This window comes from Anticarsia gemmatalis, chromosome 19, assembly GCF_050436995.1.
Source record: "Anticarsia gemmatalis isolate Benzon Research Colony breed Stoneville strain chromosome 19, ilAntGemm2 primary, whole genome shotgun sequence".
Classification (NCBI taxonomy): Eukaryota; Metazoa; Arthropoda; class Insecta; order Lepidoptera; family Erebidae; genus Anticarsia; species Anticarsia gemmatalis.
In genome coordinates, this window is record NC_134763.1 from 9,530,552 (window position 1) to 9,549,976 (window position 19,425).

At 33.6% G+C, this 19,425-nt stretch overlaps 1 long non-coding RNA gene across 1 annotated transcript in view; it reads left to right on the forward strand.

The window, feature by feature from the left end:
- Positions 1 to 19,425, forward strand: part of LOC142981170 (uncharacterized) — a 180,676-nt gene that overhangs the window by 138,676 nt on the left and 22,575 nt on the right. The window contains exon 5 of the long non-coding RNA XR_012959924.1: positions 17,747 to 17,843. This is a non-coding gene — a long non-coding RNA (uncharacterized LOC142981170). The remainder of the gene's footprint in view (positions 1 to 17,746; positions 17,844 to 19,425) is intronic.

Here is a 19,425-nt window from a genome sequence, read left to right on the forward strand (position 1 = left end):
GCAAAAGGACAACTTATTACGTAGTTTCTGATACATGTGGTGCTCTAGGCAATTATTATTACCAAATTCAGACAGAAAAGCCATCAGATTTTTTTACCTAAGAGTATATTATGTAAATATAGTTGTGCGCTCGAAGACAAAATTATTTTGGTCGAGAGTGTATTTGTTATATCCAGTCCGTTCAATATCTGTGATTCGGACCGAATATTTAAATGAATGAAGGGCTTATTTCGCGGAAAGGTCATGAGGTTTTGGAGCTACGTCAACTCTTCCCGGACCCTTTAGGGAACATAGACTACTTTTCTAGTTTACACTGAATGGATGTCTTCATTTAAAAGGTCTGTTGAACTCGGTTTGTTTAATATCATTGATGTAAATTAGGTTAGTACCTAATATAGACGATTTTATTCTGGGAACGTTCCCGAACGACAGCGTTGCGGAAGAGTACTATGACGCATAGTGCGCTTCCCATATTTAGAAAGATTTGTTCAACTAATTAAAATAAGAAATAATAAAAAATTGGACAACCACCACAAAGAAATCAACTACTCATGACTGTAGGTTGACGAACTTAGTGTGTATGCTATTATTATTAATGTATGTCTGAAACAAAATGTTCTTGTTTAGTAATGGAAATCAAACGTACCACTCCTGTCTTCATTATAGTGGCATTTCTTGTTATTTAACACTTGCGTCCTATATACGTAAGAATAACTCATAACCAGTCCATATCGTAGCATAATATCCGTATTTCCAAAAACTAAATCCCTTCTCATACAATTCGCTAACCAAAAATGTAGCCTAAAATCTATTAATTTAAAATCCTAACTAAAATGTACCGATAAAACCACTAGCTTTGTTCCAAAATGTTCCTAGCAAATAAAATAAAAGCAGACGAGTGAATCGATTTAGAAATTTGAAAGTGAAATTTTGAGCTGTATACTTAATTGGGGATGTTGGAACATTTTGAACCTTTCTAAACAGTTTTCAGTATGTCCACGCTAGTGCGCTACTGCTGTTAACTTGTATTTTCATTACGCAATGCGATAATTGAGGCCGAAAGCCGACTATTGTCGGTTCCATGTGACTGTCATGCATCAGAAAATGCGCTATTGTACATTCTCAGTGCTAGTTCATGACTACTTACATAAGTAAAGACGACTTATGGCTATTAATATTATGTACACGTGACACACACAACATGATAAAACAGTTCTATTAAAAACTATGAAGTCCTCTTTCTTTCGTATTGTTAATAGTCTAATTTCAAAGTTATTCAAGCCATCTAGACTTTTGATATGGCTAAACTACTGTCATCTTTCACTCCAACCAACAGCTTACGTACTCTTCAAAGTACGAAAACGCTCAGTTCACTAGCGTGGACATTCCTCAAGCGATTTCTGTGTACAATTTGCATTGCGACTTTTACCCTGGGGGGTAAATAATCGGAAATTTATGGAAGATTCCCGACTAATCGACGATTGGATTATTATTGATTTTTGCTACAGTTTAACTTGGGTTATTGGTTACTTAGGAACGGGTTGCTGCTTAAATACGACTTTGTATTATAATTGAGAATGTTTTCATAACATTTTGTATAACTTTTCTAGTAGCCACGAACCAAATGTATTTTTAAATATTACTGAGTGATAATGGTAAAAAAAATATGCATCTCGAATAGATTTTTCAGGGGTTCACTGTCTTTAAAATAATGACATTATAGTATATCGTAGTAAAATCTTTAGTTTGCGTCGAAATTATTCATGTAACTGACTACTAAATATATTAGGCTGTGTTATCTTTAAAATACACTTAGCAAATAGCATCATACTTTAGAAAAACTTGCGTTTAAATTAATAGAATGAACAACTAAGTTCATTGACCCCACTTAAAACCTTGCTACAGCAAAACAAAATGCTCTTTTCAAAGCTTTATTCATCAAAAACAAGAAAATCGCTCACCCTCCGTACAAACATTATACAAATCAAGTTAGACTTGAAACAACTTTATCCTTCAAATTAATGTTGAACCTTTCAATTAATAACATTGGACGTATTTGTGCAAAAGGGAACCAAGAAATACCAAAATAAAATTAATACAGCTTCAAAGATGCATACTTCCATTCAATTTATAAAAAGCAATTTGTAAATTAGACAGGTTTGTCCATCCTTGCATAAAACAATAATTTTGGATACTTTAGTATCCATTGGACGTTTGAGTAGCTAAAAGAGTTTATCTGAAAACAAACACTATCAGTAGATGAATCAAATATTGAATTATTCCAGAATTAAAGTAAACTTGCATATTACCTTAGATTGAAACATCTAATGATTAATGAACCTAACTTCCTCTTAACACACGGCTGAAATATCATTTTGTGACCACGCCCAGCATAAACTGCGACAAAGGGTCAAGCAATTCTATACGAAATGTGTTTTCGCATCGTGAAACGTTTTGTTATTAAACATGCAACGCGAAATTTTAAGCGATATAAGATACCTTGGTTCCTATTTACATAAATACGTCCAATTGTCGTCTGTGCGTTGATTTGACAACAAGTTTATCTTGAATGTAACTTGCCGGTCAAGTGTTTGAATTGTCAAAGAAAACGGTTTTTGCTGAGTTTCAAGTGTTCGAGCTCACTTAGCCGCTATTGAGAGTCAATGAGTACTAATTTTATGAAATATCTTTTAAGCGAAGTTGATTTTGATAAATGTGAATATGAAAACAACATACTTATATCATCACGCCTGCTATACCCGAAAGTTAAGGCAGAAGTGTGGAATACAACCACGTTACACCATAGACAATGTTAAGGCCATGTAATAGGAGGCGAGCCTATATTTGCTATACACCGGACACGTTACCGAAGTTTGGGTGACTATTGTGAAATTGTACTTATATAATTTAGGAAATACCAAAAGCACTTTGCCCGACCCGGAAATTGAACCCTAGACTTCATGATCAGCAGTTGATTATACTACCGATCGCGTCGCAGAGACAATCGAATAACATTGTAACATATCGTTAATATCTTTAAAATAAGCAATATATAATGTAAGAACAAATTTTCACACAGAAACCATAATTTATTCATTCAAACATACAGAACAGAATACTTACAATAATTCTCAAGAACAAATTCTCCAGTTTACAATACTAGCCACTAACACAACAGTTACCACCACACGGACTATAGATCAGAGACGTGCAAACGAGCGCTAATAACTATTGGCATAGATAACCTACGAATAGGTCTTAACTAGAAAGTCTGAGCAGACGAACTGCATTTGAACTGCAAATGAACCACTTTTATGTTGGAATTAATATATATTAATGTAATGTTCAGCAAATAAACTGTATTTTTATTATTAGTTTTTTTATTAAAATTGGTTTAATACATTTATTGAAGGCAAAGTCCCCAACCCGCATATGGCCAGCGTGGTGGACTTAAAGCTTAACCCCTCCTTCGTTTGGGAGGAGACCCTTGCCCAGCAGTGGGACAGTAATGGGTTAAAAAAATCATTGAATAACTCACACAAAGTCATTGGATTGCAAAATAAGCAGAGCTGTACTATGGACTAGACAATTTGTTGATGGCTTGAATACATCAAAAGTACCGAGCCTTACTGAACGTTCAGCAAGTTGAAAACGCAATATCTGACTATTGCTAGAAGCTATTTTCAGTCTAGTTGACGTACCAACTTACCAATGCCCTCAGCCAGTAATTTTTTATGTAGACTTAGCCGTGAAATTTCGAATCAAAACCAAAATCAAATCATCTATTTAATGGGTCAATTATTTACACTTATGATAGTTGTTACAATAAAATTACTAAATCCAAATTCCGAGGGTAAAAGCTCCAAGAAATCCACAATGACTCATTATTTCTTTTTGCAGTTCCATCAATTGTACTAGAATCACCAACAATTTTCCGCAGATCGTCTGCATCTTCCACCCTTAGAAACATGCACTAAACTAATTGAGTTTGAGCACTTAATTTAGTGCGGTTTCGCTCGCAATAAGTGAAGTAATAACAGTATCCCTGTAGCGGGAGCGAACTGTAAATCACTTGGTGCTTTGCTTCAAGGAGAAACAGAAATGCTTGAAGAATGAGGAAAAGATGTGTTAGCTATGATTTGTTTTTGTTAAGAGTTAGGTGTTTTGCAGTAAGTGTGTTTGAGGTTGTGTGGTCGGTAGTATGCTTTTTGTTCCGTAAATTATCTTGGTGTTCTAGACAAATTTTTAATCGTATTGAAACAGAGTATCTTTTCTATGCTTATACATTGCAATCCAATAGTATTAAAATAAAATCCTTAAAAGATATTGTATGTTAAGCAAAAATATTTTACGTCTCGTGGTTATTACCCACGACAACAAGGCTACTGAATAACGTAGTTGTTCAGTGGTTAATTAATGCGCGGTTATGGCGTTATGTTTTCTGCAAGAAAGCATTCACTCATTATAGCCTATAATATAATTGCAATGCCTGAAAAAAGTTACTAAGTTGCCACTACCCTAATATAAGATCCTTTTGTATATAACTTAGTAAGCAATAAATGATTTGAATTTGAATTTGAATATTATCAAACAAATTTTCACATTTGAAATATTGGCAGGACGATAATAATAATATGTTTTGTTTTAGTCACTTTAATAATTAATACTATTATTCAATGAGAACCACAACAAAATCAGATAGTATTTACTGAACAAATAAAAAGATCTACCAGATTCTACCGTGAACAGTAGAATACTGTACAATCTCTGTAAACGGGAATATTCATTAAACTTGCTCGTATCGACTGTAGTTTGTATTACGTTTTATTATTAGTTGTTACTCTGATAGATGTTTAAATAGTTCTAATAGTTTAAGTGCTTTTTGTTCGTTTGATCGTTTCTAGGTTAATATATGTCTTTTCATTTATGGGTATAATTTAGAAGATACGCAAATAAGATTTTTGTGTTCTAGATCAAAGACGCTGATGAAATAATATATTTTTACAAATTCGTACCTGTTTTCAATTATTTCTAGGTATTTTTTCCTCTCCCTTATTCCAGGCAACGAATGACCCTTGCCCAGCAGTCGGACAATTATGGGCTAGTATTTTTAATTATCTCTTTAATTCATAAATCTCATTACGGGAGAGCACCAGTGCCTTTGGGCTTGAATTTTCTGATTAATTTTATTGAAAAATCGTATTCTTGAAAAAAAATGATGTTGTTATTCACTAAATTCATTCATCAAAAGAAGAAAAGTATTCTCAGAAGAAAGTCCATCAAAAATATTAATACTTTTGCACTCGAAATTTATAATTAAATACAATTTCATTACCAATAACTTAAAAAGAACTTAACCGCTGAATGTCAAATAAAATTAATAATCTCATATTTTTTATTCGACGTAAAAATAAAATGACTTTAATACACCTTAAAAACTTTTCTTATTACGATATCTGAACGGTCAATTTTATTATTAATCTCAATAAAATCTTTATTACCAACAAAACTCGAGATATAATTTGAATAAAAATTTAACAAAAACTCAAACTTTCTAATTAGAATGGTACTAATTAAATAGTTTCTTTAATGGTGTGACTTTGATACGTTTTCTGAGTGCATGAAACTTGCACGTCGCTAAAATTCTGCACTTCAATAAATAATTCTTGGAATTCGTGTGCTGTATGCTTTTAGTGCACTTCAGTGTAAACCACTAGGAGGTACGAAGACCGGTCCGCTTTGATGTGGCGATACCGGCTGTTACACAAAATGGTTGCTACTGTAATTCTGAATTATTATTAAGGCCAGTGTTTATGGACGCTTTGATTACCCTTACTATATACATACAGCAACATTTATTTAATGCTGCAGTATGACTATACCTATTCCGAACATCGTATGTATGCATTTTTTTCCTCAGTTCGTAGTTTAGTTGACAACACCCGTGCGGATCGATTTTTGAGGTTAAGCTACGCTAGCCGATGGTGTTCTGTAGATGGGTTGTTGATATCGAGTTCCTCCGTGTTAGCAAGGCGCATTAAATTGTAGGTCCCAGCTGTAATTTTCAAAGATCTTTGACAGTCGTTAACAGTCAGAAGCTTGAGAGTCTGACAACCAGTCTTACCGATAGATATCGTGTTATAGCCCAGGTAACTGGGTTGTGGATCTTTATTCCCTTTGAATTTCCCTATATTCGTCGACATAGTCTTTTGTTAGATAAAGACCGCGTCAATAAGTATGAATAACTAGCTGACCCGCGCAATTTCGCTTGCGTCACATAAGAGAGAATGGGTCAAAATTTTTTCCCATTTTTGTACTCCTATTTTCTTGTTCTGGTATTCTCCTATTGGTCATAGCGTGATGATATATAACCTATAGCCTTCCTCGATAAATGGGCTATCTAACACGAAAGAAATTTTTCAAATCGGACCAGTAGTTCCTGAGATTAGCGCGTTCAAACAAATAAACAAACAAACTCTTCAGCTTTATGATATTAATCTATACTAATATTATAAAGCTGAAGAGTTTGTTTGTTTGTTTACCAGTGAAAAATGTTACAAAAACGGGGAAAATTATGATTCTCTTATGTGACGCAAGCGAAGTTGCGCGGGTCAGCTAGTATAGATATGAATAAAATATACTAATCGTATAAAATTTTGACTAAGTCTAGATTTGACTACAATTTCTGCAACGCCAATCAGTCTTGTTTCGCAATAATGGCTACTACATATCATTCCTGATATTTATATCAAAACATGTATGATAGTTTTACTCCTCGCCGTAATACCAGTGAAGAAAGAACTTTGTAATCGTGTTTAGAAACCGCTAAGAAAGTAAGAGTGACGGGGTTACAAGTTGTGGGAACTCCGCTCACGTACACTCGTATCGGTTACAAATAGTGAACGATAAACAAGTACTTTGAACACCCTGTTTGTATGAAACTATTGGTGTTTGTGTCGTAATCTGTTTATGTATAGTAAACTGTTGGCTTATAAATTTGAGAGTTATTTTAGGGCTTACATTAGGGCTTATACAGGCAGGCTTAAATAAAAAGAACTTGTGTCCCTTTTTCACAGTGCAAACAATTATTGGGTCATAATTATATTTATTCACTATATACATGTGAATAAATATTCAGCTTTTACCACCATTAATTTATGTTTCATTATTATATTAGGTACCCATGTAACAGGGTAAGCCGTATTCAGTTTAAATCAGTAGACTGACATTCATATCCCTCGATATTTACCTTGGATATTCTACAGTTAGCCACTGAAACAAAATTTATTTTTATCAGTACTGAAGCAATACGTTATAGACAGTCACCTCAAACACCATTAAACAACCAATAATCGACATGTCAAAGCTTCCCCATCATTCACGACAGTTTCTCACGTCATAATGAAACCAATTAAACAACCACATCCGAGTACCTCACATCGTTGCGACATAACTTATGTCAAGAGTGGACGTAGTGCGCCTGAATTGATTGCTACAAACATTAACCCAATTTTAGGCACGTCTACGTATTTATTACTCGTGTACTTGTTATTGATTGACTTTTCAATCTGCATGTTTGATTTTAAACCTGGATTTTTGCTATAATTTAGAGCATATTGAGGTGAATGTCAAAGCAGTTTAGCTGCTGGAAAATTTGGTTCTTAAAAGGAACGGTAATTGATTGCAGCTTCGCAGACCACTAATAATTTTCAATTACCTTTGATTTATTTTATTAAATATTGGAGATTAAAAAGAAATGCTTATATGTATTCCTTATTTTCTAAATATTTATAATTTTTTGTGTGAGTGAACAAATAATTAGCTTTTTTCGCACTTAAACCGCAACGTATTTTTTCTATTGATCCACATTTTGAGATAAAATATTCGAGTCAGCTTTTATGGAATCGAAGCAAAATTTGATCAACGTCCATGTTCCAAAAAAAAACTACTTTTATTATGTCCATCTATGGAATTGAAAAACAAAAGAAGTATTTTTTTGTAAACAATTATATTTACAAAGGCTGCAATGTCGATACAGCTGTTTTTCAAAGATGTTGTTCGTACCCTTCATAGTTAGATCTTCGGCTGAAGATAGTTCGTTAGCGTAAGCTATTGTCATGCCAAGAAGTCATCATAGCATCTCAGATTGGACACTGTGTCAGAAAATTGACCACAAGGTAAGGTTTAAGCCTAAGACGTAGTCTAAGATAACATTTTGAAGGCTTGAAGATGCTGAGCTTTTGTGTTCGGGATAAAAGGGAAAGTTCACTGAGATCCTGTGGAAGTTTATAGTAAACATAATTGTTGACTGTTTTCACGATAATAATATAATACCAGTCCTTAAAGTGACAGTTTTCAAGTTATCAGATTATGACGGGTTTTACGTCTTTAAAATTGTGTTACTCTAATACGATGAGCACTGCTTTTTCAATTATTTTATGTGTATACTAGTCATTTTGTATACGCAGACAGAATGAAAAACTTTACTCAAACAAGGTCCCTAAATAGTAAAGACTGCGTAAATAAGATTTTTACTAGTAAGAGCAAAAGTCCCAATAATATATAATTGAATTACTTAAATCAGCAAGCTTACAGACGTTCAGACTATAAATCCAAATTTCAAGATTTTACCGTCAAATAAATCAAAATGAATAAAGAAAATCAACCCGAATTTTCTCGACTAATTTAAGACGCGCCTAAATTAAAACTACGGTACAAAAAAATTGGATTTTTTTTCCTTCAAAAACCTGGGCATAATACGTCGTCTGAAAAGGCTTTTGAAAGGCTATGCACGTCTGAACCTGGCTTTGTGTCTTGTAATGATTTTTTTTATAGAGCTCCTTCTATATGGGCGGTTCATTAACTGAGATAAGGCGTTCGTGTATTATTTCTAGACATGGCTAGTCTCTTTGAGATCATGTTTCTAATTGAGGGCCCTTTTACGCAGTTTTAATTAAAGAAGTTGAAAACTAGAGGTGTTTTTAAGATTTAGGGTTTATTTAAAAGATCTGAAAGACAAAATAAAATAGGTTTTCTTGTTGTCAAGGGTATCGTGGAGCTACTTATATTTTTTAATGACATGGAGTTTAGTTAGATAGGTTATGTCATTTACTTTTGTTTTGTTATTTAAAATTCTAGTTCTATGTACGGAGCAAACCTATTGCCTTATACCCGGAACGATTAAAAAACTAATAGCACTTAGCCCTACCTGGGTATCAAACCTAGCGTGAGACATTTGTAGTAATGTGATTAATTATAAACTTTAAGAATCGAAATTATAAGCAAAAATGATCTTTGAGTATTAACTTAAAATTATATAAAAAATATGCGCTTCATATTTTCGCCGAAATTATTTTCAATTAAAATTTCTTCAGCTCATTATAGTTGGCATGCCATGGAATATTTGTACCGTCACCGCGTCGACTGTTGTACCTACTTAAAATGGGAAATTCGTTATTTGTTTAAATTCCAAAGCTTCCATGTAAAGTAAATTGGTCACCTGTGAGTCCAGTTTCACAAAAGACATTTCCTGTCAAAAACTAGACGTTAGTGTAGGAATAAAACTATGTTTATTTTTACATATAATGAGTTTCCTCGTTGTTTTATGAGTACATTTTTTTATTTATAAAACACTTATTTATAATGGTATTTTCGGATATTACTGTACATTGGGTTGCTGTACATTATTATCCCCTGTAATCTAACATTTTTCAAGCAAGTCTGTGCGATTTCTCAAAATGTTTATTTCAAGTAGACGTTTAAGTCATAAGTGTGTTCATCAAAATGGATTGCTATATTTATATAACGATTCTTTAAGTGAGCATGAAATTATGAAAACATATTATTATTTAAGTATAAAAGATAAATATAAATACGATATAATGAATTCAAACGAACGAAACCCTAAATCACAATGGAAAATTAACATAGTCCTACCTAGATACAGTAACACAGACTAATCGAGCTATGAATGGAACTATTGTATTCACCCTCATACTATATTCTAGTCACTAAAACACACAGGTCAAATACAAACAAAACATCTCACTATCAACCATTTCCTTTACAATGGAAATCACAATGAAATATCACCAGTAATTTGATATGAACTAGTAATACTATAGTCCAACAACTTAGTAGAGAACCTTGTATGTAACGTTCGCGGCTGTCGAAGGTATAAAAAATGGATTTAGAACATCAGTGTTATGTGACTTATATAGCTGACGGTGGTCTGTTTTATACATATACTTTATTTTGGAAATACAAATAATTGTTTTTTTAGATTACGACCCACGTCTAGCAATATAACAGTAATCGGTAAAAAAATTGGGGTTAGTTGGGTTAGTAATGGCATTAATCGTGCATGCGAAGGCTTTCAACTAAGTTGTCGTACTATACGTATTATCAAACTGTAAATGGATACCCAGTTCTCATCTAGTGAACATTAATCATGTTTACAACGCAAATAATTGTTGGAGGACGATCGAGGTCGAATTGAGACAAAGATTCGGACGGTACGTGCGGAATTTCCTCCCTATCCGGCCAACACTATAGTCAAAGGGGGTATACTAATTGTTGTTTAGTAACATTTTAATAATCATTCCCAAATAAATGAATGTTACCCATAACTGACCCGCTACTGGACAGGATCCTTCCCACAAAGTGAGTAAGGGAGTGGAGTCCACTATGCAGTCCCTGCTTGCTCGAAGACGTTGCTACTTTTTAAGAACTGAACTGAGCTAACTGCCTAAAAAAATTGTAAGACATTTATGACTAACACAATGAATATAAGTAAATTATGGCACAGGACATACAGATTTGGAAAGAAAAAATTGAAAAAATCATAGACATAATATATTTTAACCCCCTCATATTTTCAGTTAATCAGAGCAGAGTAAATACAAGCAAAATGCATTTGTTTTAAAGAAGCATATTAATTATTCTGAAACTTGTTAGGCATAATTTACTTATGCGGCTTAATTTAGAATCTGAAAGTTCAAGTTTTTGAGTTAGAGTAATTATTTGATGTGTGCTTTAAATAATGTAAAAGAGTATGAAGATGAATATGTTTTTCATATATGTGAATGTGGTTTGTTCGTAAATTTTAAGTAAGAACCATATTTAATAAATACGTATAAAATAATCACAAATCGATTACCATATTATATTGCAAAACTTTTTTAATACTTTACATATTTCATCGTTGTGCAGTCTTTGCCCTTTTCCAAAAACATATCTTTCCTCCAGTCAAATAACTTATAAATCGTTTAAACTTTTAAAATACAGAATTTTCATAATAACAAAAATCTAAATCCGTTCAAAATACATGGACTTTTACGAATCTATTTTCAAATCTGTAAAATAAAACATTCAATTCAATACAAAACTTATATAAAGGTAGTACATAAGCATTCATCACTGTGTTTAACAGGCGATTAAATATCTTTGTTTCCACAAGGGAATACGATGCTGGCATAATTTCTCCTTTTAATTTTATTATCACGAATATTTTTCCTTCCTCCCTCGTGGCATTAGAAAATATCGTAGAAAATGAACAATCAACATTGAGACTCTTTGTTTTAACATCCTTATGTACCTGTGTATATATATGTAGACCGTTTGAATGGTGATTGGAATTTTCTTATTAAGGATATGCTTTTGAAGTAGCGCAGTTTTTTTGTCTTTTTGAAATCTGAGTACCTCTTCCTGCTCTTTTTATACTAAGTTTTTTATATAAAACAGCTGCGTCTGTGTTTGTGTATTTGAAAGATGAGGAACACTTTCTTATTTTCTTACTAGGTATTTTACAATGACATGAGAAAACTTTTTTTGTAATGTATGAGTCTGCAGCCCAAAGATTCCGGTTTAAAACCGGAGTAAGTTTAAAATCTGGCCATATATTTAGTTTTTCTGTGCAGAAATATTCGGTGACACTCTTAAGAAGTAGGAGTCAGGTCTTCTGACGTCGTCTTCTTCAAATTAATCTTATACAAATAGAACGTTGTCCGACTCGGGAACAGAACTTAAACTCGAGATCCAGATTAAAATACTCTAGTGATAATTTAAAGGAGCTGTCAAAAATTTTAAACTCACCAACTCGAAATTCTATCTCTCGATTCAGGTGAGAAACGGGTGAGTTTAAAACACATAGTACACCTCCACCGTTAGATATCATGATTTATTTGGCAATTAATTTTGTAACGGTTGTAAAGGGTGGGACCCGATACTTATAACAGTTTTAGGGGATTTCGGTGGCTGATTCATTTGAATTTTGTTGTAAAGGCGCTGAATACCAATAATGCCCGTTTAGCTATGTATGTTTGTGTATCGTAATTTCATCGCAAAAAATGAAAAGATTATTTTGACTGGGTCGAAGTGCTAATTGATATTTTAGTAATCTTTTAGGATGTTAGTCTATATTTTACCGTGTTGTTCACTCTTGTATGGCGCACAGGATATATACCCATGATAAAGAGAACCCTTTAAATCTCTATGTACATCTTTGACGTATGAAATACAAAGATTTCATGTATTTTTTTCAATTATTTTTACATAGCAATACCAGATAAGTAATTGATAAACTTAACCATCAACTCCCTCTCTTAAAAAATACTAAAAAAGTGGCACATGCTACAATTCAAAGACACTCATATATTTTTCACATAAAATATGTCGATGGCAACTCAATAATAGCATCGCAAGTGGTTCGTGATTGCCTTTTTACTCATAATGAATACCATTCACTTGCCAGTAAAAGCATACCTGTAATTTCTCGTATCTTTTTAATTTATGATATTTTCTATACAAAAACCTTTTAGTTTAATGTGCTATTATATCGAAAAAAGCCGATTGTTTATTTTACTAGAAAATACATTTTAGGATGAAAATATTGAGTCTAAAAAGTGACTGAAAATAATTTTAGTAATAATCATCAGAGACAAAAATTACTTAATCATATTTTTTTTTATTAAATTTCTTCTTTAAGTCACTGAAGGATTGGCAGTCTATCACTGAGTAGACGTGTAGATACAAAGACTGCATTTCAGAAACAATGCACATAATATTCCTATTATTACTAAACTCATTGTATCCCTACGTTTCAAACACACGTTACACATAAAAAAGCCAGTAACCAAACCATGAAAGCGTAGAGCTAGTAATTTGTCTCGCATTTACAGTCGCGGCGAGTGGTTGCATAAATTTATACATCAGGGCCACCTTTGGGCATAACTTAGTTCTAATTAGTCGAATACAATGTCTTTCTAAGGTACTAAGAGACGACTACTAGATACCAGGTATGTTACCACTAAATTCCTATTGAGAACATTTCAACACTTATTGGAAAATCCCAATACTTTATCAAAGTGTCCGACTCTGTTTCAAATCCAAACCCTTATGATCTGCACTCGCTCATTCTATCTCTTGCATCACAGAGCTAATCTATTAAATTTCTTTTAATTATGAATACAAAATAACTGTCACTAAAGGAGGTGTTAGCCTATTTTCATCAGGGATTAGATGTGTGATAGTAGTTGTCACTATAAATGCTGCATCTCAGTCACAACACACACATTTCGAACACGTTATTCTAATAAAAAAGCCAGTAAGCAAACCATGAAAGCGTAGAGCTAGTAATTTGTCTCGCATTTACAGTCGTGGCGAGTGGTTGCATAAATTTGCACCAGCCGACGTTTGCGATGCACAATGAGCTTTTATTATGACAAAATTATGACAATATTAAATATGTATTCTTCCTCAATATTACAGCTTTCACGTTCACCTTAAGACTTAAGGTACGGACGATGACGAAGATTTATGAATTTTATTTAGTCTTAAGTGGTCACCATTAAATGATATATACACACACATTTCAAACACACGTTACACATAAAAACGCCAGTAAGCAAACCATGAAAGCGTAGAGCTAGTAATTTGTCTCGCATTTACAGTCGTGGCGAGTGGTTGCATAAATTTGCACCAGCCGACGTTTGCGATGCACAATGAGCTTTTAATGTGCCCCGATGCGGTGTTCTGTTTATTAGCACATACAGGTTTCACTGGCGATTGATTAAGGGGAAAGGTGATTTGAATTGGGAATTAGATGGATGGGGTGTGACGGGATAAGGGTTGGAGTTTTGAAGAGTGACTATTGCGAAAATTATTGTTAGAAAAATGCTTTGATGATGAATTTTACTTCAGAATTTGGTTTATATGTCAAGGAAAAGTTGTCTTGCTTGTGGTACTGTATTCAAATAAATTGTAAATTTGTATGTTTTTTTTTTAGATTACGGTGGTCTCACTAAGAATTTGGAATAATTGAAGATCATTTTGATGTCAATGCTCCATGTTAGGACCAAACACCATTTAAATTTGTCCATGTTCATTTTGGTTTTTACAGAATTATGACAACATTAAAAAATACATTTTACCTCAATATAACAGCTTTCACGTTCACCTTAAGACTTAAAGTACGGACGATGACGAAGATTTATGCATCTAATTTAGTCTTAAATGGTCACCATTATTTTTTACGACTCATAAATACACCTTACCCCATAGCAGAGCAACAAAAACACCCTGACATACAGAACCACCCTAAAAATACGCACTTAATTTAGCAACAGCCTAAATACAATTTTCCCTCTGTACCACCCTTCAACCCCCAGAAATGATGATTACAATATCCCTACAAAAGTATAAAGCAACAGAAATCTTTGTTTTTTGAAATTTCTCACTGGGGCCTATCTATCAAACCACCCCGTCTTTTAACTTGCTCCCCATAAAAAAATAAACTGTGTCATTTTGGGGTGCATTTTTCCTCTATGGGGGTTGTTCCTATAGAATATTTTTTACTCTTGAAATGTCAGAGTGGCTGTTTATTTTTTATACTACTTTTTGTGACAAAGTGTACAGCGATAATGTTTGGAGCGTATCATCGTTAGGGAATGATGTATACTGATCTGAAGAGGTTTTGAAAATTAATGGGGTAGTACGTACGTGGTGAACATTTTCGTTCTTCAAAAATAAGCTGGTTTAAAAAAATAGTGACGTCATGATATGACAGGAATCAAAATTGATCGACAAATTACGTTAAAATAAAATTAGTAATTAGTACTGCAGAGGCACTTGCGTATAAGACCGGTCACTAGATGTCACTATTTAGTCGTCACTGTATAAGAAATATGGCAGCTAAATTGAATTGCCGCACTATAGGTACAAGTTAAAACTGACAAAGCCATCATAATCAACTAAATGGTAGCTCACCATAAGAAGAGAGAAAAATACATGTGTTAATAATTTCCAAAGTAACCTTTTAAACATTTAACACTTTCACACCTCCAAAAAAGTTTTAAAACGGGACAAAAACGCTACTTCACCGTAGTTACCCTCTTACGTCATACTTCGTAACGATGAATAAACGGTCGCTTTCTCTCCTAATAACTGACTTTTAGCAAGTCACCGAAATGTTGAGAAAAATCACCCTCTTGCATAAAAGTTGACGACATTTTAGTTTTAACTTTTACAGGTTGAGAAATGAGGCTCTAAGATGCTAGGCAAGGCTTTTCTTATAACTTTGATTATCTTATATAAAAGATTTTCTATTTACTACTTATTTGAGAGGTATATACAATTATCTGTAAAATAAAACCTACTTTTCCTCTATATGAAGCTGTGATAAATGTAGCTGTGTCACAGACTATTTCCTTTATATCCAACTCAATATGAAATTACGCATGGGTTTTCCAAAAGTATGAAACACGACATATTTGTAATGATGAAAAATTAAAGACTGACGCCAATCCCATAAGTTTATTTTTCTATAGAAGTTGGACTTTTGTCGGAAACAACGTTAGACCCATGTCCTCCTAAAAGGTCACTCCGTCTATTCTTTTCCAGAGAGCTCCAAACCGTTAAAAAAACATCTTGTAATCTGTATACTTTCATCTTCAATTACTACATCAGCATTACAAATACTAAGTAAAATTCCACCCTCAAAGGAACTACCGAAAACGATCTCATAGAAAAACTAATTACTTTTTAGCTCCACCCTGAAACTCTGGCCCCTATATTAATAGTTTCCAAACACTACACAAACAGACGAACTAGTAAAAGCTTTATTTGAAACTAGTTTTTGTCCGTGGCTTCGTCCATGTAGAAATATTTCCCAGAATAAAAAGAAACTTTATATGTTCATCCTGATTGCAAACTATCTGTGTACCAAGCATGTGTTAATCTAGGTGGTCTAACCTTAAAATTGAACCCATTAATGTGTGTCACACTGCTGGGCACGGATCTCCTCCCGGAATGAGGGAAAGGTTAGGCCTTTAGTCCACCTCGCTGTACAAGTGCGGGTTGTGAATTTTGTATACTTTGTAACAAACATTCATCAAGACGTTCAAATATTCATTACATAACTACATTATAATGTAATTCATTATAGTTAATCTTTCGATCCTACAGTCAATCTGCAGGTGTTTTGTTGGCCATCTACTAAATAACTGTTATAAAGATTTTTAATTAAAAAATAAATAAATTAGTGCATCGCCACATTTATAATATTGGTTCACAGATTAAATTTGGCCGCTCCTAGTTTCAGTGCGTCAAAATTTTAGTATTAAATTGTTTTGAAAACAATAACACGTTATGAATTTTCGACCACTTCTTAATGACATGTAAACAATAAACCAATCTCAAACATTTAATGAATTTAGTCGAAAACCCGAACTAACGAAGCCTTATCGCAGTGACTCTAATTAACACCTATGTATCCCACATGAACGAATATATCAAACAAAATATAACTTTATATTTAACAAACAAAAATTTACCTTATTTGCAGATATATAGAGCTCAAACCAAATGTAAAGGTATCGTGGCAAATCTTCATCCCTTGTCACAAGGGTAGGTATAAATTAATTAGTTTTCTAAACCCCGTAAAGGATTTTCTGATATTTTTAGATGAATTGTTTCGTTAAGAACTTTTTTGATTTGCAAATTGTTTTTAATCGGCTGGAAGAAATTGGTGTAAACAGTCTTGGTAGAGGGAAAATGGAAATTAACAAGAAGCTGTTCTATTTTTAGGCAAAATATAATAGGCGTAGACTATTATTTTGTTAACGTTATTTTAGTACGTCTAGACTTTTAAGAACAAAGTAGAAAAATGTAAGTGAATCAAACGTACCCGAACTAAAAATAAACTTAAACTAAATATGTAACCAGCGAGCGTAGTAAATTTAAACATTAATTTATTTCTCATTCTGCGAGGAAACCTGTGGCCCGATTTTTTTTAACTACCGACTGTTGACAACCAGCTAGCTATCGAGAAATTTTGTTTGAAAATCTGATCAGTGCCTCTAGCGGGCGCCGTAGATACTATTTTTGCAGTTTTGAAATACATTTTAAATGCCATATTCTCGATACCTGATACTGTACTGAGTGACGTTTAAATAAAAAGAAAAAAAATATATACACCTTTGAACTTTGTAGTAATTATTTTCGATATTTTGGAGACCCCCTCGTATATAGTTCCGCAAAGTTGTTGACCATTACTCACTTATTGCTATGTTCAGAGTGTTCAGACACACAAATTTAAATCATCATAGTTCGTTATAAATTTCGATTACATTTAATTCTAAAACAATCTCAAAACACAATCTGCTCTAGTGTAAAATATTTTATAAGGGGTGAATATAATAAGTAGGTGTGACGTCACAGTGTTGGTGTAGAGCATAATATCCTGTTGCAGCTTGTTTGCAGCGGCCCATCATCCTCACTCTACTGCACTTCAGTGTACACTGCGGGACAAATTACATGGCACACCATAGGTCATGCTAAAACATTAGGTAAGTACAAATAATTGTTTGCTTATAGTTGTATCACAAGTAAATGTTAAGAATAACACATATTTTAGGGCATTGGGTTGTAGCTATTTATATTTTAAAAATGGTTCTGTTTCAAAATCTCTGTTAGTGTTAGTTTAAGTAGGATGTACAATAAGTACGTTATCATGATTCAACGTTTTATATTGATTCGGGTTTCGAGTACAGCTATATTTTTACATATAGATATAACTAGCTGACCCGCGCAACTTCGCTTGCGTCACATAAGGGAGAACAACATTTTCCCCGTTTTTGTAACATTTCTCACCCGTACTCTGCTCCTATTGGTAGTAGCGTGATGATATATAGCCTATAACCTTCCTCGATAATAGGACTATCTAACACTGAAAGAATTTTTCAAATCGGACCAGTAGTTCCTGAGATTAGCGCGTTCAAACAAACAAACAAACAAACAAACAAACTCTTCAGCTTTATAATATTAGTATAGATAAACAAAATATTTTATTTTATAAATGATAGCTTAACTTCTCTTTTAATAATTTCTCAAAATATTATCACTATTACTGATTGTCCCAACAATCTTGGCCCGCACTATATCGAACCATAATTCGAGTATGCAAGCATCAAATACGGCCGAGTTATTACGAACCCTCCCTTGTAAGACTTAATTAAAATTGTGTTCCTTATTGCCGGAGAGAAATTATTCCATTATGTCTCAAACTAAAATGCCTCGTGCATGGAAAGAATTTTACCTAAGTATATTACCTACTGCGCCTGAGGTATATGAATCCAGGTTAATTTTTCGTTTAAAATTTCCACCTTGTTTGCTATTAGTATGGAAATTGGGCGTTATGTGCAGTTTGGGGAGTGCGGCTTTTGATAGAGCCATTTGCCGAAGTCTAGTGATATTGTGTTTTGTTTTAAAAGGACTTTTTATGTTAACGCCGGCTCCGTGTGGATCTAGAAAATGGCATTGGTCCCAACGTTGGCGCGCGTTGGTAGTTGGCCGGTTCGTGTCGGTTTCAAAGGAATCTGCGCCAACGCTCGCGATCTGACGGGACAGAACTAGTTTATTAGCCAACGTGTGTACGCCTCACCGAGTTTGCAGTCCAACGTTGGCATGAGCGTTGGGACCAACATGTGGAGCCGGCCTGAGAGTGTATGTCGTGTCGTGTAGATGTACAAACATACACGAAACACAACAAATGGCATTTCTTGAGGGTATGTAAATTTCTAGCCCGTACTTGGCCAGCATAGTGGACTTGAGACTTCCTCGAGACTTGAGACCCGTTCCTCGTTTGTTGGAAGACATATTATCATTAAGATAGTTTCGTTAGAGCATACTATTCAGTCTTACAATAGTAGTTCCACTCATAATCTTTACTCAGAGCTTATAGGTACTGGTCATCAGTCATTGATAGGTGTAAAACGCTCAAAAAATCTTCTTTTAAAGACTAGGAGCCATAATAAACTAAAAAAATATTCAAAAGTCTGTAGGTTGATTAAGAAAATTAAATTTAATAAAAGTGTTGTATGAAAAACACACTCAGGCCTTGAAGACATCATCACCAAGTTATCTCAAATT